Source organism: Pan paniscus, chromosome 16 (assembly GCF_029289425.2).
Source record: "Pan paniscus chromosome 16, NHGRI_mPanPan1-v2.0_pri, whole genome shotgun sequence".
NCBI lineage: Eukaryota > Metazoa > Chordata > Mammalia > Primates > Hominidae > Pan > Pan paniscus.
Window position 1 is genome coordinate 35131867 of NC_073265.2, and position 27982 is coordinate 35159848.

The following is a 27982-nucleotide window of genomic DNA, read 5'->3' on the forward strand; positions in this document are numbered from 1 at the left end:
CCCATCTCCTCTGTCGTGAGATTACCAGGTGCTTTTCCTATTTTTCTGTGCTTATTTTGTATGCCACTTTTTCTGCCAAGTATTTTCTCTCCCCATCTCCTTCTCAGCCATTCAACTCAGCACCAGATTTGCTATTGGGCAGAGTGACCAGGATGTGATGAAATTCTAAGCCATGACCAAAGACATGGGAATGCATGGCCTGGAGGACCAAAGACTCATAGGGACAAAATTAGCCCTCTTTAATTAATAGGCTGCCATGTGGAAGAAGTTTAGAGTAGTTTTATTCAGTCTGAATATGAGACAGCTAAGATGAGGGGATAGAAGTAAATGGAAGAGAGGAAGTCCTTTCATCTTCACGGAGTTCTGATTTTACATTTAAGATCACCAAGGAATAGGTTGTCTTTACAGCAAACTATATTCTGTGACCCACTGCTAGTCCGCAAAGATCTTCCTGCTGGGTCAAAAACAAATGCAAAATTCAGGTCTTTCTTCACAGGGCATCCATCCAGAGGATTCAATTCCATTGACTTTTATCTTTGTCACTAACAGAAGGTGTCTCAATTAAGAGTTATTACATTTCAGTATTCATAAACTAAAGTGTGTGCACTTATCAGCTTACTGAGGAATAGTAATTTAACAAATGGTACTCAGTAATTGACAGCATGGCAAAACTCCTATTGTGCATACTTATAGGTAGAAATTAGGAAATTCACAGGAAGTCCCAGACACACTGCTTCATGATTAATTGTTGCCTTTGTTTTTAAACTGATAACTTGATAATATTTATGATACATTTATAACAAAGTTTAATTAAAAATTATCGGTTTAGCATCATTATTATCTAGTTAATTGCATGGATTGTTGCATTCACACTTTAGTATATAGTGGGATATATTTGCTTAAACAGCATTTCGCACCTATAATTTTCCAGTAATAAGAATTTAAAATCATATATTTAGCTCTTCTTACCTCTACAGACATAATTCTTTCTCTAAGTATATAAACTCCAACTCTCTCTCTAACCCGTCCAAATTGCTTTGCTTACTCAGTGGTTTCAATATTATTATCATCACCAAGTACCACCCTGTCCTCAGAAGAGGAAGGTGGGCTCTGAGGTCTTTTGTGTCTCCCATAAGTGCCACTGACAAAAATGACTATTTGATAGCTTTTTTTTTTGTAATGAGGACTCAAAAACCAGATAGATGATTCCATGAAATGGGCTTTGTGTGTGCTTTCTATTTAGATATTTTATGCTTTTCAGACTTCTGCAGTGAAACCTGATGATCACTTGCTCTCCTGAGCTCATAGCTCTGATAGACATTATCATTCTGAAAAATGTAGAAATCATTTTTTCAGCATTTCTCCAGTCTTTCTTTTCATTCATGGAAGCTACAACATGATTAGAAAGTGCACTGGGCAGGGTTTTTTGGCAACTATCATGCTATGAAGGGCTTCCCTTGGATCCAAAGCACTGGAAATGTAGGTTCAAAAAAGAAGAAAAGGGAGATGTGTACCTTATTCCACAAAAATCGTTGTAATTTCTGTTGTTATTAACAATTATGTTTTACAAATAGGTCTTTAAGATCAGCTAGTGCTGTGACAGAGTACTTCCAAAAAGGAATAATCATTTATGCAGATAGCAGCAAGGTATTCCAACAGGGCTTCATTTCATACTATTATAGGCTTTCCCTAAAAGAAACAGTAATCTTTCTGATGAACATGGGGAAATATTTCTTCAATACAAATCCAATTTATTTTGGCTGGCTGATTGGCGCTTGCAGCCAGATCATTGAACATGATATTAATTATTCATTAAGATACTTGGAAGAACAGAATTTGCATTCTCATGCGGTCAAAATTGATGAAGTTTTCATTTGTGCTATAGGAACAGCTTATGACTCAATGCTAACACTCAATACAATCTTAATAAAAATGTTGAAAAAGGCACCAATAATTGGAACTTTCTCATATCTACAGAACATCTGTTTTATTGGACCCTCATGTCCTATTAAAACTGTGTTGAAATATTCTTTTTACATCTAATCATATAGATATGGCTTTGAAAAAATCTCAAGAACATTTCAAATAAAAGGTCATAATCACTATAATGGAGCTTAAAAACTTGTGATTTAGAGAGCAAAGCTGCAACTTGTATCTTTATAAGAGACATTTACTGTAGCACATCTTTCAGCATTTTGGTTCTCATATAAGGAAATATTGGGACTGTAACCATCTTTAGTAGAGAGGCAAGTAGTATTCTCATAGCTAAGTAATATCGAACACAAAAAAGACTTGCCTTAAATCAGATATATGGTAGGAGATACAGCATCAAGCCAGGCCCTGTTGGTCTCATAAAACAGACTTGGTCTGAGATTCTGGCTTGTATGTCTAAACACAAGTAGATCCATGGAGGGCAAGCCACCACCATTACATTTACTTTCTCCCAGGCGTGCGTGAAATGTGGTTCCAGCACCTGAGTGGAGGGCAGTAAGCAGGTGTGTCTGACATCCTGGTGCTTCCCTCAGGAAGGCAGCAGTACCAAGTGAGGTTTTCTGTATCATGCTCTGAAGTCCATAAAGAAATTTCAGTTCCACATGAAGAGATGGTTTCTGTACATCACAGTCTTCACATGTACTAGTTAGAGGGGGACCAAGTAAAAAAATGTACTTCTCTACCTATTTTTCTAATGCTTCATCAATAAATCACTAAAATGCACTATAAAAAGAGAAATTTCAGTTCCAAAGGCTGCACATGTTTTGGAATGAGAGGATTCTAGGAGAAAGTGTATGTGTGTGGGGAGGTGTATGGGTTAGAACGCCCTGGTCGCAAGTCATAGAAAACCTGGACTCCTGCTGACTTAAACAATAAGGAGACAGCTCACATTCTTGGGAGCCCAGAGGCAGAGCAGGCTCCAGACATGGTGATCAGAGGCTCAACGATAGTACTAAGGGCCCTGGTTCTATCTCCCTGCTCTGCCTCCTTCTAGGACTGTTCCCCATATGGTTGCAAAATGATCACCAATGGTGATCAGGGTACATGTGTCCTTATTCAAAACCAGCAGGAAAAAGAGCTTTGGTATGATTGGCCCATCTAGGTCATGTGCCCATGCCAGAGCCGGCAGTTACTGTTGGGAAACTGTCATGTCCCAATTGGCTTACATTTATCAGGATTTTAGGGAATGCAGTGAATGCCTAGACAGAACCTAAGGTTCCATTAGGAAGGATAAAAAGGAAGGATGGATGCTGAGTAAGAAACCAAAGTGTCTTCTACTAAAAAAGAGGAGTGCTCTTCTCTACTCATGGAAAGCCTGTATTAGGGGAACCATTCATTCACATTCTTGCCCCAGTATCTTGCTTTCCCATCTCCATCCATCCATTCTCTCTCTCAATCATTAATAAATTCCTGTAGTGTAGACTAGTGTTGCTATGATGGCTTGACAACAGTCTTTCGCAAACCTCTTCAGGGGATATTTATCTCCTTTAAGTTACAGGTAATGGAGGAAACACATTTGACACATGGTACCCAGTGTTTGTCCAGAAAAGTTGTGCTAATACGTGCTTGTACCAACTCCATGTGAGTTTCCAATTTCCATTCCTTAAATATCATCAAATTAGAAAATAGATGGAGAAATAATATGTTTTCTTATTTTAAAAATTATATTTTTGGGGCTTATCAAATTAAGTTTACTAATTTTAGATTTTAGGACACCTTATTTTACATTTTATTTATTTAAAATTATATTCCATTTATTTTAGTTGAGATTTTATATTTTTATTTGTCTTCTATATAGCTACTCTTTGTGATTACTTGAGCCCTTTGCCTGCTTATCAATTGGATAAGATTATTTTTTCACTGACTAATTGCATTAATGGTCCAAATTTTTCAGCTCTTCCTATATTCATTAAACATTTTGTGCAGTGACTTTCAATTTCCTCCCATAAAAGCAGAGTCAACATCCCATTTCACATGACTTGCTTTGATCCATAAAATAAGGTGGAAGTGATTGTGTGCCACTTTTGAGCCTAACTCTTTAACAACCTTTCATATTTCCACTTTCCCTCTTGTACCTCTGCCATCATTGAGAGTATATGCCAGGCTTGCTGGAGAATGAGAGACATGGGAAGGAATGGAGGCCGTTATAATCAACTGACCTTAGCTGATTCCCAGACATGGGAGTGAACTCAGTCAAGAACCGTAGAGCCACCTTGCTGACCCCTAGCTGACTCTAGACTGTGAGCAATAAATGGTCATTGTTGTAGTCCTCTGAGGTTTGGGTTGCTTATTAGGCAGCATTGGTATTAATAGATAACTGATGCAACTCTTTTGTCCATTATTTACAAATATGTTCAGATCTTGACTTATAATTTTGTTCATGATGTTTTGACTTGTAGAAGTTTAAGAGGTTTATATTACCAAATCTGCTTTTCCCCTTTGTGATTTCTTCCATTGTTTTAATGTATGGAAAATCCTTCTTCACTGAGAAATCAAATAAATATGAATATATATTTATGTTTTGGTTTCAGTTTTACACCTAAATTTTCCATACATCTTGGTTATTTGGTTGTAGTCTGATCTGAGGATCTAGAATTTTTGTTTTCAAAAATGAATTTTCCAGCAACTATTGTAATAATTGCTTCATAATTTGATTAATAAAATCACCTCCACGTGTTTGGTTCTTAGATGTATATCAATATTTACTTCTAAAAATAGTATTATAATATTTTAGGCATTATAATTTTTAATACATTCTAATATTTGTAAAGGTTGGACATCCTCCATTTGTGGAAATACTAAAGACAAAGTTGAACAAAAGAATGTATTTATAGATATCAACTTTAGAACCATTTGGCACAACTGCTCCATGTCCTAATTCTGTTGCAATTTTGATGGACATTGTATTAAGCCTATCAATTAATTTAGAAAGACCTGTTATCTTTGTAATAGTTAACTATTTCATTCATGATCATGTCAAATTTTACCATTTAAGTCATTTTTATATTTTAGCATATTTTTATATGTTTTGCTTACTTAAAATCTTTTTTCTTTAATTTTTCCACCTGTTCTTGATACCAGAATCCCTCCTTATTTCTGGAGTGTCGGGAAGTTAGATTTTTCTTTTTGTGTATCTATCACAAATCAAACTATATTTTTGGAATTATTAATTTGAATAGTTAGTTGGTTTTATGACTTAATTTCCAAGGGAACTCCTTTTTTCCTTTGAGTAAATAAGATGGGCAAAGATGGAAGCAAACCAGAGAAGCCAGCTCCCCTTCGTCCTGAGGAATGATGTTGGAGGAGAAGGTTGGAGTGGTGGAGGACTTCCATTTCAGACATCAGTTAGCAGAAAAGACCTGCGTGGTGGTGGCAAAAGCAATAGGGGCACCTGTTCTGTCAGTTGGTCATGTCATCTTCATCTCTGGGGACTCAGGACAGAGAATACTGTCCCCATAGCATTTTCTAGGAACCACAGCCTTGCACGTTTAGTAATGTGATTCCTAGTTTGCCCAGGACCATTCTGTTTTGTGCCTGTTGTCCTGGCATAATTGCAATTGGTACCACCTTTCACTTTCAAAAGTGTTCCAGTCTGGTTGATAAATTATACATTCTCCCTATTTGTATTGCATTATGAAACAGTGACTGCAGTTACACTGACCACTGTACACTTAGACTTGGAACTGAGATGAGGAGAACAGGTATCCTTAATGGAGCCTCTGTTGCCACAGGTAAAAGACTCAGACTGCTAATTAGGAGTGGTAAGGGCCCCCTTTGTGAGCACAAGCCCCCTTCTCTTGTTTACAGAGTTGCATGTTTTGATGGAGATACAAGTGGCAGAGGAGCATGCATTTTGTTAGCTTTTAGACCAGTCTCTGCGCCCAATAGCAAAGCATTCTTCTCAGAGTTCTGGGCTATTTCATTTGTCTAACTGCAATAGAAACAATGTTTGGTGCATCTTGGAGCAGCAATGAGGTGAATCACTTCAAACTCAAGCAACAAGCAAGGTTTACACTGAGAAGGCAATGGGAGAGGGGAGTTTGGAGAGTGACTGGGGGAAGCCCATACCCTTTCTGTGTTATTGAAGGATCAGATGTCGGATGGCATTGCTTGATGATCTCACCTGATGCTATCATCTCTCCCAAAGCCTTCTCCTCAAGAGATCAGAGACAGAAGTGCAGACTCATGGAAGCTTGGCTCATCAAGATGGTGTCGAATTAGGCTTGGCTGAACTCCCTCTCCTAAGCCACTGGCCCTTTGTTCTGTAGGCATGGGAACCAGGAGATGGAGCATATTAGGCTCCTGTGATTTTTAGTTATATTATTTCTCTGAAAGAGCATTTCCTAAAGTGTATTCCATAGTGTGTTCCATCTGGTTCTAAGTGGGGGATAAAAACTGTACTAACAACAAAAAGGGGTACATTTGGGCAACAGGGTCGTTTTGTGTTAATCTGCATCTGTGGTCTTTCGTTCAACTTGAGGTTCTTAGTGGAAGTCTCACAGGAGAGCAAGGACAAGAATACGGCTTTGAAGAATTGCATTGAAGAGTCCAGAAAACACTTTTTAATGAACATGAGTAGGGTTTAGAGAGGTGAGAGGAATCACATTGTGGAGATTTGAGTGACATGATAAAGTGGACAGTTTTTTCCCTCTTGTGGGCTAAGAGAGGTGAGCAGCTAGAGGTGGGAAAAGGACTATTCTGGACACTGTGGCTGTACAGTAATCTCCCCTTATCTGCAGCTTTACTTTCTGTGGTTTCAGTCACCTGTGGTCAACCTTGGTCTGAAAATATTGATGGAAAATTTCAGAAATTAACAGTTCGTAAGTTTTTAATTGCATACTGTTCTGAGTAGCATGATGAAATCTCCTGCTTGGTCTTGAATCCTTCCTTTGTCCAGTCAGTGTATCTATGCCGTCTACACCACATGCCTTCTAGTCATTTAGAAGCAGTCTGGTTTATTGGGCTGTCATACTATCACAGTGCTTGTGTTCAATTAGCCCTTACTGTACTTAATAATGGCTCTAAAGCACAAGAGTAGTGATGCTGGTAATTCAGACATGACAAAGAAAAACCGTAAAAAGTGCTTCCTTTCAGTGAAAAGGTGAAAGTTCTCAACTTAATAAGGAAAGAAAAACATCGTATGCTGAGGTTGCTAAGACCTATGGTAAGAACAAATCTATCCGTGAAATTGTGAAGAAGGAAAAAGAAATTCATGCAGTCTGTCATACCTTAAACTGCAAAAATTATGGCCACAGTGCATGATAAGTGCTTAAGATGGAAAAGGAACTGCATTTGTTGGTGGAAGACATGAACAGAAACATGCTGTGATGGAAAGCAATCAGGGTTGGTACTACCTGCCATTTCGGGCATCCACTGAGGGTCTTGGAACATATTCCTCGAAGATAAGGAGGGACTACCGTGGTTAGTGTATGTATGATACAAAAGCCTGAGGTAGGGTGGCAGCAATGGGGATACAAGGGAGAAAATGGGTGCAAGAAAAACAAAGAGATATGCCAGACATCCCACAGAATAGCCACATTGGGGTGCCAACAATCAGCAGCAGCCATGGTGTGTTCACAGCAGCTAATATCTGAGACCGTACATGTGCCATGCCCTGTGCTGAGTGAGCACAGTCCATAGATTACCCCATTTTATCTCCCCAAGGGCACTAGGAGGTAAAGTTTACATTTTACGGATGTGAGATTTGTAGAGGTGAGGTTGTTTAAAATACCCATAAATAGTAAGTGGTGGATCTCACTTTGAACCTCAGCAGAGCCCCAGAGAAACTATGGGATCAGAAGTGAGATTCCTGCTGCCTGGAGAGACTTCACAGAGAAGATCATGACCAGAAGGAGCAGGTGGCTGCCTCCCTTCTGAATCTTATAGGTCCTAAGGCAACTGATAATGGCACTGAGGGTGGCTGGTGAGTGGATATGAGAAAATGAGTGGGTTTGGTTGATCAGGAAGGCAGCCTGAATGTGACAAGGAGAAGGTCACCAACCTGATGCTTTAGGGGCTTTGACTAGCTCCTGTGCCTATAATATTACTTTCAAAGAAAACAAGTGATTAAATCTCTTTCCTCCGTCATTTGAAATGAATGTCAAAATCCTATTAAAAATCTGAGCATGACTGAAGACTCTGCACTTGGGAGGAAAAACAGTTTCTAGCTTTTGTAAAATAACTATTGAACATGTCAAGTATTTACTTTCCATTGCAGTTATAACAGTACTTCAATATCTCCCATGGTTGGTTTGGAAGGGGGAGGGAGAAGCATTTGTATAATTTAAAAAAAATTATGATGCCAAATATTCTTCTCAACAATTTTGAGTCAGTTTCTGAGCAGGTCTATAGAGGCTGTTAAAATGTGAGATTACAGCAGAAAACCAATTTCAATATAAGCCTATGGAGATTCCATTACAATATAAAAATGAAATGTTGCCAATGTATGTTATACACTACATCCAGAAATAGACAGAAAGCAATATAAAATGCCTCATGCCTATATAATATTTTGGTTCAGACATTCATCTATTGATTCAGCAGCATTCTCTAAAAGGAAGCTGACACAGTGTCCTTACCCCAAATTGTAGTTGTTATACCACAGATGATGTTTTATTTAAATGGATTATGCTTTAAGTCACCTAGGTAAATTTCAAAGGAACTGAATTCAAAGTATGGGGCCATAACTAGACAACTCAGGGACATTAACTGAGAAATTTAGATAATCAGAATGTTTAGTACACTAGTGATTCTCAATCCTGACTGTATATTAGAATCACCTGGGAAGCATTAAGAGATACCTTAATGTTCAGGTTCCACTCCTGGAAAGTCCAATTTAATCTGTGTGCTAGTGGTTCAAAGGCATCAGTATTCTAATGTGCAATAATAATTTACATAAACCCAAATAGCTGGATTCAGCAGGGTCTGCTATGTATGCCATCCAAAAAATTGAAGAAGGGGTTCTGCCAACCACAAGCAGGAATTGCATGCAAATGGGTACAGTAATTTATGCCAGTTTCCCTCGTACCCCAGCTGCTATATTATTTTGGAAGTTTGATGAAAGAAATCTTGAGGAATGATGGGGTAGAGGTAGGAGCATTTAAGGTGTACCTAGGGCAGCTTGGATTTCTGGCTGCTTGCACACTGATTTAAATTATTACTGAGGCAGACACTTAGTAGTCAAACTAAATCCATTACCTAACTCTAATTGGATAAGAGCACTTTGGATCTCTTCAGTTATTCACCCCATCTTTAGGTTTAAATGGAAATTTTGTTTGATTAGACTTTAAGTCAATCAAGTTGTGACATTCCCCCGGGAACTGCAGTTAGTCCAGGAGTGGGCATAAGATCTAAGTTTGCCAAATTGGAAGGTACTTGTGTTACATCCATAACCAGTATGAACAAGCAAACACACAACTGTCAGTAGCAATCAGTGCTATCTTAGAACCCTGAGGGGATTCAGACTTAGGAGGAAGTTATACCTAGGAAGGGAAGAACCTGGGTCTTTGATAATGTCACTGAGTGCTAACCATGGGTACCTGGAACTACTCTGTCTTTGCACATGTTGAATAATACAGTTCCTTTTTCTGTAAGTTTATTTGATTAAGGGATTTAAGTTATTTGCAGATTCAGTCATCCTAACTGATAGAATTCTAGGGAATAATGATATCTACCAGCAAATGGCCTCTATGGTTGGAGTGTACATGAGAAGTTGAGGAGAGAAAGGAGGAGATAAACAGCAGGAGTGAAAATGGGGTTTTCAGACAGAAACTTATTTCAAGGAAGAAAATAATAAGAGTTAAGGGTCTCGTTCTCTGGGGTCCTTTTGCAATTAAAGTTTGTGCAGGGTCTTTTTATTTTTTAGAATCTTAAGTGAATTTTTTGTTTGTGCTATTGCTTACATTAAACAAGAGGACAGTATCTGCTATTAGTAAATAAGAAGCAGTCAAGAAAACCTTTCCACCTCTTATTCTTATGAAACATAACCATTTTACATCATTAGAGAAGGATTGAAAGACAGTCATGATACAAGTGTTTTATTATTTAACTAAACTTTAGAAAGTCCAAATGGCTACATGTAGAACATCACATATTACTGAATGTAACAATTGTATGTACACTGTTTTATAGTGTATAATGATGAGTATTACCTATTATTGGTTTTATAAAAACAATTAACTGTAATAGAGTTGTTTTTATGTGGAAAAAAGAAAACCCCTTATAAAGTAGGCTTGTAAAGCTCATGTCACTCTTCTCAAATACTGAATAATGATGTTTTCATGTTGTATTTTAAAAATGATTTATAGTAAATGAATTCTCTCAGATGGGTGGAAAAAAGAGAGCATTCAAGCTGGAGTTAGAAATCCCATTCTGGCACTAACTCAAAGATCTTAGCCCAAGGGAAGTCTCTCAGAGCCTGTTTTCTCCTTTGGTAAAGTTAGAGGTTTGAACATGATCTCTAATATTTTTTGAGCACAAACTGTATGATCTAGGTGTATGTTTAAGAATTTTATTCTTTGAGTTATACTTGCTACTCACTCAGTGCTTTTTGATTAAACGTTATTTTCCAACACATTTAATACATCTCCTATTTGTAACCCATAAATTTCAAACTTTTGTACATAATTAGTCTCAAGTGAAATTTCAATACATGTTTGTTAGCATTTTCATTTGGGATTGTCAATTTGGAGACGGGGGCCAATCTAACCACTGGTTTCTATTTCCATCTTTATGTCTTAGGCCTGGTTTCTTCTCACAATGGCCTTCTGTCTAGATACTGCCTCTTGAAATGGCATTAGCCAGTACCAGATTGATAGGTAGACCAGATTGTACATGCTCACATCTGGCTCTGCACAAAATCTCATGAAATGAGTAATATACTCAGAAAAGATTATCTACAGGGGAAGGATGGAGACTCAGGTGAAGCACTAGGAGTTTTGCTCACTTTCAGCTCTAGAATTGTGAATGTAATAGGCAAAGTCTATCCAGGTATATTACCATCCCTAAGGAGATCTATTAACTTGGGGCTTTATAAAGACATTTGTCACTTTCAACAAATCCTTTTGAGCTTATACTCTGAAATAAAAATGGTATATAATTTACCATATGTACACATATACAGAACAAAATTTGAAGGTATATTATATGTCTTGATGTCATCTTCAATTTTCTGAAGACTGAAGTTCCATAGCCCACATGGTAAGAGCAATCCTCTCACAACTCATCTGGTCTGTATCTTTTTTCTATGTCTCCCACATTGACCTCATCTTGATGACTCAATAGCTACTTCCTTCCTCCCTCCCTTCCTCCCTTTCTTCTTGCCTCCCTTCCTTTCTCCTCTTCTCCTTCCCTTCCTCCTTCTAGAGATATATAAAATTGCTCTCTGTCAAGAAACAAACACAAATTATTAAAAAGAGTGTAATAATTTACATACAAAAGGAGAGAAAAATAACTACCTCCTAAGATATTTAACTTGGGTAAGATAAGACCTGGCAAGAGATGACATTGTAATGAGTTTTGAAAAAAGCAAAGTAGGATATTTTTTCATCATGTTTTTCTAGCACACAAAAGGCATGATCTAGTGTGTATGGGGTAAAAACTGAAATAGTATAGGAGATTCACTATAATATGTGCTATCTTCTACTTCATCCATAGCTATATGAAACTTTGCAGGATGGCCCTGGAAGATCTGAAAGTATAATTGAAGTCTCTACCAGGGTACCTTGGGGAGGTGACTTGGTTTGTGGTTACATGTGATAACTTCACTTTAGCTCCAATGTAGATTGGAGATTATATGTTTTGATGTCATCTTCAGTTTTCCGAAGACTGAGGTTCCATAGCCCACGTGGTAAGAGCAATCCACACAGATTCTACAGAACGCAGATTCTTCTGTAGAGCAGTTGGTGGCTCCTGCATTCACAACTCATTTACCTTTAAGTATGTGATCTTCATGGTAGGGCTGCCCAGTATTTAAATATTGACCAATACAGAGTCTAATTAGTGAGCAGATGCACAGATAGTGCTGGTATAAACACAATGGTTGACCCTGAAGTTAACTTCCATCATTCTTCATTGCATTTTAATTTGCTTTGTGATTTATGGACAATTGATTTAATTAGAGGAGAAATCTGCTAGGCAATTTCCAGGTTGCTTGAGCTATGCGTCCTGTAACATCATCTGACTGTGTGTATTGTCTTGTTAGTTTTAGGTTTTAAAGTGTTAACCAAAATAACAAACACGTAGAGGTTCTCTAAAATAAAATCTATTTATTTGTGAATAAAGCATTCCAATGGGAATGCACATGCCGTAGTAAACCATATGCCTATACTGAAAGATAAGGGAAGACACAGGTTTTTAAAGGAACAAATGAGGTGGGTTGCATAATTGTCTTGAAATGATTATCCTTGGCTACAAAGACCAATAACAAGGGCCATGCTGGTCTGAGGTTGGACAGGCAGTTGCTGGCTGTTTTTTGTTTTTTTTTTTTTTTTTTTTTTTGAGACGGAGTCTCGCTGTCGCCCAGGCTAGAGTGCAGTGGCATGATCTCGGCTCACTGCAGGCTCCGCCCCCTGGGGTTCACGCCACTCTCCTGCCTCAGCCTCCCGAGTAGCTGGGACTACAGGCGCCCGCCACCACGCCCAGCTATTTTTTTGTATTTTTAGTAGAGACAGGGTTTCACCATGTTAGCCAGGATGGTCTTGATCTCCTGACTTAGTGATCCGCCTGTCTTGGCCTCGCAAAGTGCTGGGATTACAGGCGTGAGTCACCGCGTCCGGCCTTGCTGGCAGATATTTTTGTAATAGCATTTTTTTGTGTGTAAAGTTGCAATGGCCTTTGTGCAAGGCTATAGTTTTTTTGCAGTCTTTCCTGACAGTTTTTATCAGGCATACAAGCATGAGAACCCTCTCTTCATGGCCTTCCGCAGCTCTATTTGCCAGGATTATTGTAACATTCGACTCCATTTTGATTCTCAGAACTTTCACATTTCCCCCTTTTGATCAAGATCTTTCTCCAAAAGCATCACTGATCAATCATTCTGTATTTAGGTTTTGATGTTTCTTGATGCCAGGATGGACCTGTCTAGTTGCTGGTCTTGTCCTACATTGAGGGGAGTGCTTGGCAACTAAAAGCCAGTGTCAAAAGTTTTTAGCCACATTTAGGCAACAAGGGAGGCTTGAAGAGAATGGCTGTCGGACTAAGGCTACCTGGAATCCGTTATTAAATTCAGTTTTGTCTGTTCTATAGTCATTTGTTATCATCTCAAAGTGCTGGGGCAGCATTGTTTTGTTAGGAGTTGTACTTCGGCAAAACATTTAACAAGTAACAGATACAAAGTTTAAAAAGGGAAAATGCAAAGTAAAATTAATAGTCATATGACAATTCTAGTTTGCATAATGGTTTTGAGTCATGAATTTAGGCTTAAGGACAACCGATTGAATAAATCAAATCATGATAGGGAATTAGTTAAGACTTGTAACCATGTAGCCTGTGTTCTTATTTTGTGTGTATGAGTCTCAACTTTTCCACAGCAATTTATCCAGGTACAGCATGTAGTACTAGCAATAGTACAGACATTTTCTTATTTAACCAATCGATACTAAAGTATGTCTTAGGTTTTGTGAAGTTACCAGCAGAAGCCATTGATTGTGAAACTTTAATTGTACCATTACCCTGCCAAGTGAAAAAGGTAGCATTAAGAAGGGTAAAAGTCTCATTATGACATGGAGTCTTATCCCAACATGTTGGGAGACTCTGTTTACCACATGAAAACAACATCTCCTCCTGATTTGTAGTTTGAATGTCTCTGGTCGTTGCATTGGGCTGTGTGGTGAACTTTTGTGTGCCCCATACAAGAGGCACAAGGCTTGTTCCTTAAAACTTGTCTAGTTTCAGTTTATAAGGCTGTAGGAACAGAAATTTTTTGTTGTTTTCACTTGGAGAGTTGTAGCCAAATATTGGAGAAAATTAGAATTCAGGAACTAGTCCTGTCTACAAGTAGATAACAAGCACTTGAAAATAATGCATAGGGCTACAATCTAATAACGGGTATATTATAATTCATTTACTTATTTTTTTTAGAAATCTAACTTTTTCTTTCCACATTGATTATATAAGAATCTCAGATTTAAAAACCTAGGAAGCCAAACCAAGATAGATTTTAGATTTTGCTCACAGTGATAAGGTTCTTGGGCCTGCCAGGAAGTGACAAATTTACTCACTCACTCTAAGGCCAGGAACTCTTGAAGCCAGGCATTTTATGCACAGTCTTAAATATGACATTTTAGTTAAAGCCTTGTTAATATGGCCAGTGTTTCCAATTATATCCTCCGCATCAAGAGACAGCATATTTTTCATTAAACTTATGTAGTAAAAATAATACTCAAGAATAGTTTCTGAATTTTAGAAGACTCAAGCAGAGAGAAAAAGCAAGTACTTTGACCTTTATTTATAAAAGTATACTTTGCCAAATTGTTTTAAATTATAGCTTACGAGAAAAAAGTTTTCTTAGATCTGGAAAACCAAACATTTAAATAAGGAATGAAAAATGTTTTAAATAAAAGTCATTAAAACATCTTTATCAAATACTTAATTTTATGTAATCAATTTTTTGCTTAATCTTGATTAGCAGTTTCATAAACCCATCTGTTTATTTATTAGAATTCTGGAAATTTATATTTAGTCCATTGGTGTTAAAGTGATCAGAAATCTGTCTTCAAGAGTACTTATTAGAATGTTTTCCATAAAATACAGTTTTGGACTATAGATGCTTTTAAAGAAGAATTCAAATAATAACTGTGAATAAAAAGACTTAGTCATGGTTAAAAATCTGATGAATGTTCCCAATTGACAAGGACATTTAGACATTTCTAATACATATAGCATTTTAAGATAAAAACCAGAATCATGACTGACGGTGTCACATCAGGACTATCAGACCTTTTTATTTCTCACATAATCTTTAGAATAAATTAATAACATATCCATCCCAATACCATTTTACAAAAAAAAAAGACTGATAATCTATTAGATATTAATAAACATATATAATTTTTGGAACATTTGTATATTGACATACCCATAAATGCAGTGGAAAGAAAATCTAGTATTACTTATTGTTTGACAATGTTTTCCATATAATTTATCAAATAAGCCGAATCATTTAACATCTCTGCAAGATGAGAGATACATTCTTTGATACTCTCAGGGGCACAACTAGAAAATCCCAAAGTTAATTTTAGGCCCCAAATACTTAATTTAGGATTTTGATACTGGGAAAACCTGCCAAAGATGTCAAGATGATCAAAGCACTTGATCAAAACAGAATCACAGGTCACTGTAAATCAAAGCCATTTATTTAACCAGAGTGATATTAAAAAGACTTCAAAAGCAATACAGAAAGTTACATGGATATAAAAGTCTTAATTCTGCTAAAGCTCAGTTTCCGTAAGTTACAAAAAATAAAGACAACACAGGAAATTATCTTGATGAAACAAAGCCTTTTTTTTTTTTTTTTAAATTTTAGGCCAGTTGCCAGAAAGGAAAAGAAAAGCTTTGTACACCGTGATTGCTTCTCTTTATGGTAAGCCCATTTAGATGTCCAACCCTATGCAAAGGGTACTTGAATTTAATCAGACACAGAAAGACTGTGTCTAGGGTTATGCATAGACACTATGTCATAGAGGAAAGTAAACAAGAAAACTAGACCTTGAGCAGGAGAATACATGGCTCTTAGTTAACAGCATGGGAAGTTTTCTCATTACATAGAACAATTCAGGTTTATCAAGAAAAGCCAAGAGTACATGATCAACTTATACTGGAAGAAAATACTGCACTTCTAGGCCTTTAATATAAACATTTCGGCGTGAGGCTGTGATAGTAGAGTTGAAACCAGAGAGAAAGAGTTACAGGAGTTGATGAAAAGGCAGAAGGAGAAAGTTATCACCCAGCCAAGTAAAAAGATATATCTTTTTAAGGGGATGGAGGAAGACAGCTGAATTTTCAACATGAAATAAGGGAAATTAAAAATATCTCAGGAAGAAATGTGGCAGAAATAAAAACTGCCTGTAGTTTAGAAGATGGCTGTCAAAGAAAGAGGTTTCAGAATTAAACATCAAAACTTCTTGCAATTTTATTAAAAGCTAATCAATACTTTAAGAAAACCTCCTTGTTCTAGCATAGGGGATCTTTTTGTAAGTGTTGTATTAATGTCTTTTTAACATCAAAGCTAATCTTCAGAAAGAAAGAAGTAAATAATTATCTTTTAATTATAACCAACTGAATCACAAACACAATTCCTTTCATAAATTTCATTTTCACATACCCTATCACAACTTACTCAGGACTTTCTGCTTTATCCTTTACTTTCTCTTTCTTAAGTACCCAGTCATTTTACTTTAGGACACAAATGTACAACATGAGGTTCTTTGTCATACACAAGTATACTCTCTTTTTTTAAACCTTCCTTACCAAAAATACATCATTATAGTCATAACTTTCTTCACATCTCTCTCTCCTCCTTGCTGCTTTATTTCTAGTCTGTGCCTTTTAAAATGACCTTTAAATAATTTCTGAATTAGACAAAATTATTATTTTTTTGAAAAAGAACACATCTTTATGCCATTCTTAAAGTTTTTTCTCATCCAAAGCACATGTTTAGAAATGACTCACACATTTAGTGAATATCTAATTTAACATAATATAACATATCTTCAAAGTTTCATATTACATGACGAGTTCATTTATAGATATTTATACTATTTACATTCTCCTATTTTATTTATTTTTAGCAGTTTACCTAGATTGTTTATGAGAACTAAGCGGTTAGGCAAAGTTAGTCACCATTTCAAGTTACTTCCCTATTAACAATTTTTATAGCATGTGAATATCAGATGTTCACCTAAGTAAGAACCTTAAAGTTAAAAATATGGGTATCTTGCTGCTAACTCAGGAGATACAGCTGTTTTAATTAAACCAGCAATATTAAATTAGTTTTACCCATAAAAATTACATAAACAAAGATAATTCTGTTTTAGACTGAGTTTTTATAGTTTTATAAACTTTGAATCAAAGTGTGGTAGCTTGAAACATCTAAGAGAGACAGATATAAAACTTACTGATCAATAAACCCGGGCAAAGAAGTATGCTGACAATTTTGAAGAGATTTCTATTTGTATTTTACCAATAATTCAAAAACCAGCTTATTATTAAATATTTTCTTAAGTCATGTGAACTAAAAAGCCTTTGAGTTAATTACTATATATCTTATATTTTATGTGAGTGCTCATTTGTCTAAATAGAATTCCTTAAGTGATTTCTGTATGACTACACCAGTTTTTATCATGTAGACACAATATATAACACATGGGTAAATACATATAAACACACACACACACACACATATACATATGTGGAGAGAGACACACACACAAAGATTTTATAGCTTTCATTTTAGAGTTTTAGTAATAAGATGGTAATTATAAACTCACCAGTTTATACAAGACAATTGGATCCAAATTATATTTCTGACAAAATTTATGCCCATTCACATGGCTAAAATTTATTTGCCCTGATCGGGACTCTAATGAAGGCTGTGAACCAAAATTTTGGGTAAAGCAGTTTCCATGTTAGTTTGATTTTTAAAAATCTCTTTTACTCTTTCCCTACCACTCCTTTTTTTTTCAAATGAGCTTACGGTTAAATTTCAAATTATTTACATTTTAGTTAGGACTGGCTGAATTGTACAACAAAAACAATATTTTCAAGTAGCCCTGAAGTGGTAACAAATATATCTTTTGTTTGCTGGTCTGGCTTGATTAATTAGCAAATGTGGGAGGGGAAAATTTTTAGTAGTTTTTTTCCTGGCTTTTTCTTTTTGGCCTCTGTATTGTGGAAAAAGCAAAATTTTTATGCTGGACAGAGATACCTTATATTATAGCTCTGAGCCCAAGATTTTGATCTGTTTGATCTGAGAGCCTGACTTTTGTAAACATTTATCTACTTATTTTTCTTTTTAGATTATTAAGTTTTAAATTACCTGTTTTGTCATCATACACAATTGTTAGTCAGTCAAACCTAAATTTGTATTTCTAAAAGGTATCTAGGTTGTTGGTTACCATAGAGCTGTGGTAATTTGTAAAGCCATTAATGTGAAAGACCTTTAAGATTTCTTTTTTTAAAATCTTGGCTGAAATGCCATAAGCAGTGAGTTTTATCTCAACACCAGTCAAAGAGTCAGCAGATTCAAAGTGGGCAGAAAAAAATAGACGAGAATTTAGAAAACTCTACATGTTAACTCCATAATTGCAGGTTTTTAGTATAATGACCATTTGAGCTCTGAATTTTCTTTGATGTAGTTTTGCCCATTGGTTTAAAAATGGGCACAAGAACAGACCATAATATGTACCTGACAGGAGTTGTGGAAAACTTGGCATGCCTTAGTGTTTGAGAATCCCATTCCATTTCTTATTAATCTCTCAAAAGCAATGAAAATCTCATAAGTCCTTTAAGAGAATGTCAGGGTTTGGACTGACATTCTAGATGGTGGCAGTCACCCTAGTGGCTTTTAATTAGCCATGGCCTGCACTCAGCATTTAGAATGTTTATTTTTGCTCCTGGGATATTTTCAGAAATAAGCAAGGGAAAAGAGCCAAACCAAATCAAAAGAAACCAAGATGAGAGTGTTTGGAAAGTTTTAACCCACGTATGCAGATTGAACAAAATATTAAACTGGTGTGCAAACCAGATAAGAGATGACCCACAGACAGAATGTAAATTTTGTCGAAACCAAGATTACTCTATCCCCTAAGTCACTCATCTTTATTCCAGAAAGGACAAAAAACTTTTTATTATCCCAGAAGGGATGCATGGTCCTTTATTAAGGTGCCCTTATCCAAACCAGATCCCAAATAATATAAAAAAATCCTCTACCAAAAAGAGGGAGGGTCAATCAGATTGAAGACTCAGCAGGGCAGAAAAGGCTAGCCATGGAAGCAGGGAGGTCAAAAGGCTCAAGTGAGTACTGGGCATTGCTTCCAAGAATCACCGATTCCTTTCAATAGTGATATTTTTCAGGTCCCATTTCTGATACCATGTACATCAACCTAAACAATGAACAGAGAGAGGCTCTCTAAAATAAAAGATATTTATTAGGAAATAAAGAATTGCAATGGAAATACACATGCCATGGTAAACTATGTGCATATTCAGAAAGGTATATGGAGATAAAGGCATTTCAAGGAAAAACTCAAGAGGATTGGATAACTGTTTTGAAATAATTATTGTTGGCTACAAAGATCCATAACAAGGATGACACCAGTCTGAGGTTGTACAAGCAGTTGCTAGGCAGATGTCTTTGTAGAAGCATTTTTTATGTAAGGTTGTGATGGCAGTTTGTGCAGGGTTGTGGTTTTTGCAGTCTGTGATAGTTTTTGATATCAGGCATACAAGCATGAGAACTCTCTCTTTATGGCCTTTCCCAGCTCTACTTGTCAGGGTTTTCTTAAAATCAGTGACTCTATTTTGATGGTGACAACTTTCACAAAAGTGTTGTCTTCGAGTAATATTTTAGAAAATAGAAAACCCTCCCCTGCCAGATGATTGAATAAAAGTAGCTGATGCTCTATCAGGAGAATTAGACATCAAAAGAATTAGACTTTTGGGCTGTGATAGACTTGTAACAAAGTAGAAATGACTACAAGTATTATCCTCCCCAAAACAAGAACATTGTATCTAGAATATAAGTACTTATATTGTGGTTCTGGATTTTAATAACTAACTGTGTGTGCAAACTCACCTAACCTATCTGGCATCCTGCTCCTCATATGTAAAATATGAGTTGCACTACATCAGTGCAACTCCCAAGCTTTTTTCTCCCAAAGAGCTTGACAGTAGTCTTTAAATAAAATTGCAAGATGAAAATAAATGATATAAAATATATACCATTGGAGCTGTGGTTGAAATAGGAATGTCCAAGAATGTAGGACCCAGAAATACAATTGAAACCTTGCTGAGAAACACGGTAGCAGCTTCAGGGGAGCGGTGGTCTCTCCCCTGTATTGATGATAAAATCTGCAATATAAAACAATGTGATGGCTGGGTGGTGTGGCTTTCACCTGTAATCCAGGCACTTTGGGAGGCTGAGGTGGGCAGATCACCTGAGGTTAGGAGTTCGAGACCAGCCTGGCCAACATGGTGAAACCCCATCTCTACTAAAAATGAAAAAATTAGTTGGGCGTGGTGGTGGGTACCTGTATCCCAGGTACTTGGGAGGCTGAGGTAGGAGAATTGCCTGAACCCAGGAGACAGAGGTTGCAGTGAGCTGAGATTGCACCACTGCACTCCAGCCTGGGCAACAGAGCGAGACTCCGTCTCAATAAAAAACAAAACAAAACAAAACAAAACAACAATGTGATATACTGAGTGTGAAGCTCCTCTTCTAGAATGGCAAATCGGGGACCTTGGTGTACAGATGTGCTGCTATGCAGTGATGGCAAATAAATCTGTGCTTGTTTCAAACTGAGTTTTTAGATGGGTTACTTAGTATTTAGCCTTCTATCACCTTCAAACTACGAAATTCTGCCTCTAATCCTCCCATGTGTAAGAAGACACCTCATGAGAACACATCATTCTCTGAGATAGTGATTTATTTCTCACATGATGACAATCCTGAAAAAAAAAAAATCTCTTATGGTCCTAAGCTGGCATATTGTAGTTTTAAGCAGAGAACCCAAAGTAATCCCATTTCTGGGTGATTTCATTAACCACTTGCAGTGACTTTCCTGATCTGGAGATGATTTTCTACCAGAATCGGAAGTACTCATTCCTTTGGTATTTATTTAGTGTCTGCCATATGCCAGGCATATGCTCAGTGCAAGATAGAAAGCTCTTTGTCTTCAAGGAGGTTAGGGTGTAGAGTGGGAGACTGCCAGTCAAACTAACAATTCCCATTCATGATGATGAGTTCCACTGAGGTCTGCACAAGGTGCTACTAGAAAGATGGGGAAGTAAGCCAACACAGCCTAGTGGGGGCACTGGGGAAGGCTTCTTTGAGTGGAAGATGATGCCTGAGTAGGCATAGGAGGAGGAAGAAAAGTGTTCTAGGCAGAGGAAACAGCACTTGGGAAAACAGAGAGTCAAGAAAAAGTAAAAGGAGTTGAGGATCTCCAAGTATTTTGCAATGGCTAGAGGATCAACCCCATGTGTGTGGGCTGAAAACAAGCCTAAAGAGGTTGGTAGAGCCTCCCTCAGTGCTGTGATCAAGGAGTTAAACTTTATCCCAAAGGCTGTGGAAAATCTCTAATGGAGTGTAAGTAGGGGAAAAACAAAATATAGACATGTGTGTTGGAAAGCTCTGTCAACAAGATGGAGTATAGACTGTGGTGGGGGATGATGGGAAGAGACAGGTGAGGAATGAACCTAGAGGGCTGGGGATTAGTGACAAGATTGGTCCAACGAAGGAGTAATCAATGTCAGATGGAAGACCATGGCCTTTAATTGCTGTTGAAAAACCCTTTCATTTCTTAATAAGCCCTATTTGTCATGGTACATTTTTTCATATTCTGTATTTACCTATGTTATATTAGAGACTTTTACATTGTCATTAACTAGCAAAATTGATCTGAATTTGGAAAGTGTATTTCTTTTCTATGCTTTGAAAGGGTTGAAATAATACCACATTATTTGTTCTTTAAAGATTTGGAAAAAAAAGCTTTTGAATCTTTTTTGACCTAGTTTTCTTGGGTGTAGGATGTGTGGGGAGTAGTTGTTCTTTGACCTTAGAAGAGAAAGATGATAAATCTATAGTCATGAAATAAATCAAGAATGCTTTCAGTTTGGATGTTATGATTTCCTAGAAAATATTTATTTCATCTAGAAATTCAAAATTATTTTTATAGAGTTTTTACAAAGTACTCATAATTCTTTTTAATATCTTATGCAGATGAGGTTTCTTTCTCCCTTTAGTCTCATTGTTATTATTTGTGTTTGTGCCTTCTCCTTTTTAATTTTTGTTTAGGCTAACTGCTGATTTATGTATATTACTTCCCCCGCCAAGAATCGCCTTTTGGTTATATTGATAAATTCTACTTTCTGTCTTCTGTTTTATAACATATGCATTTCTTTTTATCATAAATAATGTTTTCCTTCTGCTCTCCTTAGGTTTAATTCCTTTTAAATTATTAAGTTGAATTCTTATTTAGTAATATTTAGTAATAGAAGTATAGAACTTCAATTTTTCTACTGTTAACAGCTTTAGCTGTTTACTATGGATTATTATTAACTGAGTGCTTTTAATATTATTATTTTCTAGATATTCTGCAACTTTGGAGCCAATAACAGAATCATGAACTAAATAAATTGTTAGAGAATGAGTTAGCATTTTCAGGTGATTCATTTTGTTACTCATTTCTACTTTTATTGCATTATAACCAGACAGCATGGTCATTACTATTATTACAATTTGTTTTTTGAAGTTTATTTTGTGCCCAATATATAGCCAAGTTTTTGTAAATATTTTTACAAGTATTTGAAAACAGCTCTATACTCTTTTTAAGGATGTGGAATTATAAAAATGTAATTTAATGAATTAGATTCTAGATTCTTTATATCCTCACTAAATTTTTGAGTATTTAACCTATTTGAGGTTGAGAGAAATAAGTCAAAATCCTCCTCTATTTGAAGAATTCTCATTAAATTTTCTGCATTTTACACTTTATGTATTCTTATGTTATAATAATTAGAATGTAAAATGTAACATTAGTGATGTCTTCATTGATATCACTAGATTGAATGTTTTTGTGATGATAAACTGTGCTTTGGCCTTGTTTAATATATTTTTTGCCTTGAATTCTGTCTAGCAAAGACGTAAATAAGTGCAAAAAAGAATTGTAATATGAATAATTTTACCTGTAACCTTTATGAATGACTATTTGAATAATATAAAGCATACAGCTAGTTTTTGTTTATTCAATCCAATTTGATAATTTTTGATGAATTTATTGTATTTACACATACACATGTAACATACATATTACATTCATAACATGTGTTTCAATCCTGTCATCTTAGGGGTTTTCTCTTTCTAATGCTTCCATAGTTTTCCATCTTCAGTCTCCCATCTTTGGTTATATGGTTTATGTCTTCTTTATTTTGGTTCTGTTGCTCCCCGTCTACTGACATTTTGAGAGATTTGTAATCTGGTTTTTAGTTCCTCTGGGGGTCACTGTTATGATTGAAAATATTTTTTAAGGCTAGCTCTATTGACTCCTTGCTATGAAATACAGGGAAATAAATGCCCTTGTTCATCCATCACCCATATCTCACTACCTTGCTTTTTAATTTCTTTATTTTCACAATGTCAAAGTTTACAAAACATATTAAATGTTATAAAATTCTAATGGCTCCAGTGTTCACCACCAGTCCTTAAATATCAAAGCTTCCCCATTTCTGGTTCTTTACTTTGGGTCATCTTTTGGCTGGCTGGGGCTCATTCTGTATCCGTTTTTCTCATGAGGGCTTATGGTTGTTAGGTCCTGACTCTGCATATGCATGTCTAAGGACCGTATTTATGGCTGATAATTGGTTGGCCTGAAATTGTTGGGGTACGGTTATGTCTTCCGAAGACTCTGTAAATATTGCTCTGGAACTGAATATTCTGTGGATGTATTATGCTAACATAGTGTTTCTATTTTCATCATTGCTCCTTACCCAAAGATCCTTTAATATTACAGATATGCTCTATATTTATTTATATATTATGGTCCTCTAGAAGGCCACAAACTATTATAATATCTAATATTATTTTCATTCCCCCAATAATAAATTTTTGTTCCCTTGAAGGCAATATCATCCCTCTTGAGAATAAATGTAGTAACCTGATGACCCTTATCCTCTTGTAAGTGACTACTTTTTCAGTGTGGATAGTGGATTTATTTTTTTCTGCAAATTTTCTTAATTCATAGTGTATTTTTTTGCGACTGCAGATTTAGGGCTTTCTTTTATCTCTGCCAACTTTTATTGTATTTTGAACTTTTTTCAGGGCTTATTTATTCCATTCTCTTATTGAAAAATAACAATTCTATATTAGGTAACTGCTTTCATCTTCCACATCTCTAATCTTCTCTTTGTCATCTTCTTTTGTCCTTTTTCCCCCATTTTGCCTAATTGTCTCAAAAAGTACACATCATTGTGTTTCAGATACATATTTTTTCTTTCATGCTGCTTTTAATGGTTTTTAAAATTTGGGTAGTAGTTTTATTATATTCTATTTCATATATATCATAGCATCACTGTTAGAATTATCGTTCTGATTTTGGGGGTAATCTTTTCCTTCTCTCCCTCTCCAGGTAAGCAGATTGCCAGCCAGAGGATCCATGTGAATTCGCAGCATAGTTCCATGGCTCATAGGTCTTCTATTTGATGATTCTGTACTAATTTATTTTGCTTAGTTGGATGTTGTAAGCAAGTTCAAAGCTAGTTGCTATTTCTGGTCTTTTTTCCTCCTTGCCTCATCTCAGGCTGTTTTCAGCATAGGAGTCTTACTTGGAAAAAGCAAAGGTGAAAACAATACTTCTTCAGTCCTTGTTCTCCCTCTGTTCATCCGTGTGTAACAAGATCCCTCTACCCTTCCCCTCTTCTCCAGGATGGCCTCCACCTCACATGGCCTCATGGTCCTCCTCCTCATCGTTTTAGGTAAAGCTGGGACCCATGGGTCCCTCCCACTTATTTTCAAAGAAATCTGTATTCTTATTAAGACTCAAGGAGGTATGAATTGTTTTTCACTATCTCTGGTTTGGGTCTAAGGTTTACTATCTTTTGACAGTATTCTTCACAGCCTGGGGTTGGGAATTGTAGCCATTTTCTATTTTTCATTTTAGATGCAGTTTTCTTCATTTTTTATTCTTTTGGATTATATCTAATAGTTTCAGGAAATTAAGAAGAGTAAATACAACCTTAGTCCTCATCCTTAACTAGAAATTCTCAGCTCATGGTTATGCATCTCCCCAATAGGTACAGTTTACATTCCCTGTTCAGAATTGTGACTAGGATCAGGCAAGAGACCACTAGTTATAAAATAGGGATGCCTATTAGGCATGCCCAGTTAGGGATTTCAGATAGTTAAAGGATAAAAAAAAACCCTGTTACATTAGGAAGTGTGAGAAATAAGGATACAAAGAGGCAGAGAAAAGAGAGAAGGAAAATTCTACCAGGTTTCTGTGACAAGATGGTTGTTGAAAATCAACAATGAAATTAACTTGAAAATTACCAGAATCCAAGGCTGAGGAGGAAAATCACAATGGCCTATTCAGCTTTCATCTTGATAAGGGGAAGCATATTATCCAACAGAGATTAACCATTATTCTGCTCTAAAAATTCATAGGAAGAATTTGTTAAATGAATATCTGCGTGCCCTTTATGTTTCTGACAGCAGGAAGGTTTGGAGAAGAGGAGCTGGGGGCCTGGCACTCAGCTGGTCCCCAACAGTGAGGGTAGAACTTGCCTCTGCTCTGGGTTCACTTCCTGATGCTGGTCCTGGGCCTTCCTCCTGTGCTTTACACCTGGTGCTTTACACCTTGGCAGTCTTGGTTCCGGAAACCTAGGTAATCCTTCTGACTTTGTTCTTCTGGTTCGTAAACTTTCTACTCATTTCAGATAGTGAGAACTTCCTAGACTTGTCTCTGCCTGGTCTTCCCTGGTCACTTAGCTTGAGGCTTCTGCTTCAAATGCTGTGTCTGATGCCATGACATAGTCATGAGTCTCCTTCACCTGGAAGAGCAAAGGGCCAGATCAACCTCTCAGTGAAGGGTGGATGCACTCATGGTGGCTTGGTGGCTTCTGGGGAAGACTACTGAAATGCACCACTCAGATCTCATATCAGAATTGGAGGATCTATTCCCCCAGCTACTGAGAGTTCTGGTGGAAGAAAGACTTCAGTTGTCAGCTTCTTATTGCCTTAACTGAAGGCCATGCCCCTTGTGAGGGCTGCCTACATCTGATGACTGATGTTTATGGGGATTTGAAAACATGGACAGCACTGAAGAGCCCCCATACAAAAAAAAACTTTCCATAGGGTTCATGGAGGCCTTCACTGAAACTACATTACAGCCAAACTTCTCCTTTCACCCAGTCTGGCTTTTTTTCCTTTCTTTTTCCAAGAATATTCACTAACAACCTTCCTGTCCATGAATTCTCATTAAGAAGTCTGCTTCCTGCAGAATTCAACAGGTAACAGCTTCTTACAGCCAGCTCAGGTTAATCCACTACATCATAATTATCAGAACATCATGAAATTGGCCTACACACTGCAGTATTAACTAATAAGAACGTATAGGGCTGGGAAGGAAACGTGGGGCAATATAAAGGATTGGAATTCCAGAATAGAAGAGGATGGATTAAAAGGGCAGGAAGAAGTAAAGAAGAAAACCAAGCATATTGGTGTAGCTACATCTGTCCTCAAGATTCAAGTTTTGGGGTTTAGACATTGATGGAGCATCTGAAAACTACTCTCTCCATTCTACCAACTTCACTTGAACTACTTAAATTACAAGGAACATCTAAAATCTCTATAATATTTCCTATTCTCACTCTGTTTAGAATGCTTCTACTTACCTTCCCATCTGATCCTTACACCAGTCTCTGTCTGAAGTGGTACCATTTTTATCTTACAGGAGAGAATCAGAGAGTTTGGGTAACTTGTCCAAGGCCACCCAGCCAGAGGCCAGGGCTCCAGGGCCCAAGGCCAGTGCATTGTCCACACTGTGGGAGTTTCCTCTCAAATGAAGGAGCTCAAGAGAGCCAGAACAGGCACTTCCCCCATTTTAAGTTCAGTACATTTTTTTAGAGTTGCCTGTTTCCTGGTATTGTTTGCACAGCTTGAATAAAACACCCTGGGGTCTCTGGCCTGCATGAGGACACTGCAAAAATAATGGAAATCAAGTTAGAGTTAGAGAAAAATGCTGATTCTCTCGGCTGACACCTTCTGCTCTCTCCACAGGTGTAAATACTACTCAACAAACCCCTTTAGTGCACAAAGCTAGGGGTCTATTTATTTTTAAAATTAAAAAAGCCTATCTGATATTTTGCTTGTGGTCTCAGAGCTTCTTGCTATGCCACTGTGCACCTGCACTGTTGGTGTAATAAATGCCTGGGGGATGTTCCCTGAAGTTTCCATGGGGCCTACATTAGTTTTATTTTCTTTATGTGGGTCTAAGCATTACTGAGCAGATCAAAATCAATTCCTGGAAGACCAGAAGACCATTTGATAGAGTTGTGGCGTAGCTGGCAAGGGATACTCTGCTATGAATCTTGCTACTGAATATTTTAAAACAGAAATAATTCAAGAAACTGGAGAAAATCTCCCTCTGTCTTTGCCTGACTCGCGAGTCTTTGGATCTGTGTTCCGCACGTCCTTGTCTTCCATAGCTCGTATTGCTCTGGATGACGGTGGAGTGCCAGGATTAGAGTATAATGTATATTCCCTTTTGTCTCTCTCTTGAGACCTATGGTTAATTTTTTTTTTCAAATGTAAGTAAAATAAGCAAATCTCTAAGAATGCTAATAGTAAAAAAAATAGGGATGTTTCTCCTCCTCTCTCCACTCTTGAAAAGCCCAGTACAGCCCGCTCCAATGCATCAGCTGGGCTGGGCGGCCACACCTCTCCCTCCAAGGCTGATTCAGCAGTGAGTTTCGTAAAGCTGTTCTGACGCTTGAGAAGTCCTCTTAACACTAAGCAGGTAGTGGATTATGGTTGCTTACTTGCTTTATTTATTTATTTATTCATCCTTTTGATGTTTTCTTTCTAATAAGAGGTATATGAGTCATCTGTTGTGGACTTTATTTTGTGAAGGAATGCTTGGCATGATAAGAACTCTGTAGAAGTTAACAAGTTGAAGAGGAAAAATGACTCATCAACACCGACATTTTATATCACTGTGTGGAATGAAGAAAAATACTACCACAAAATGGAGTTGTGGGTGATGGTTAGGAAATTAGACAA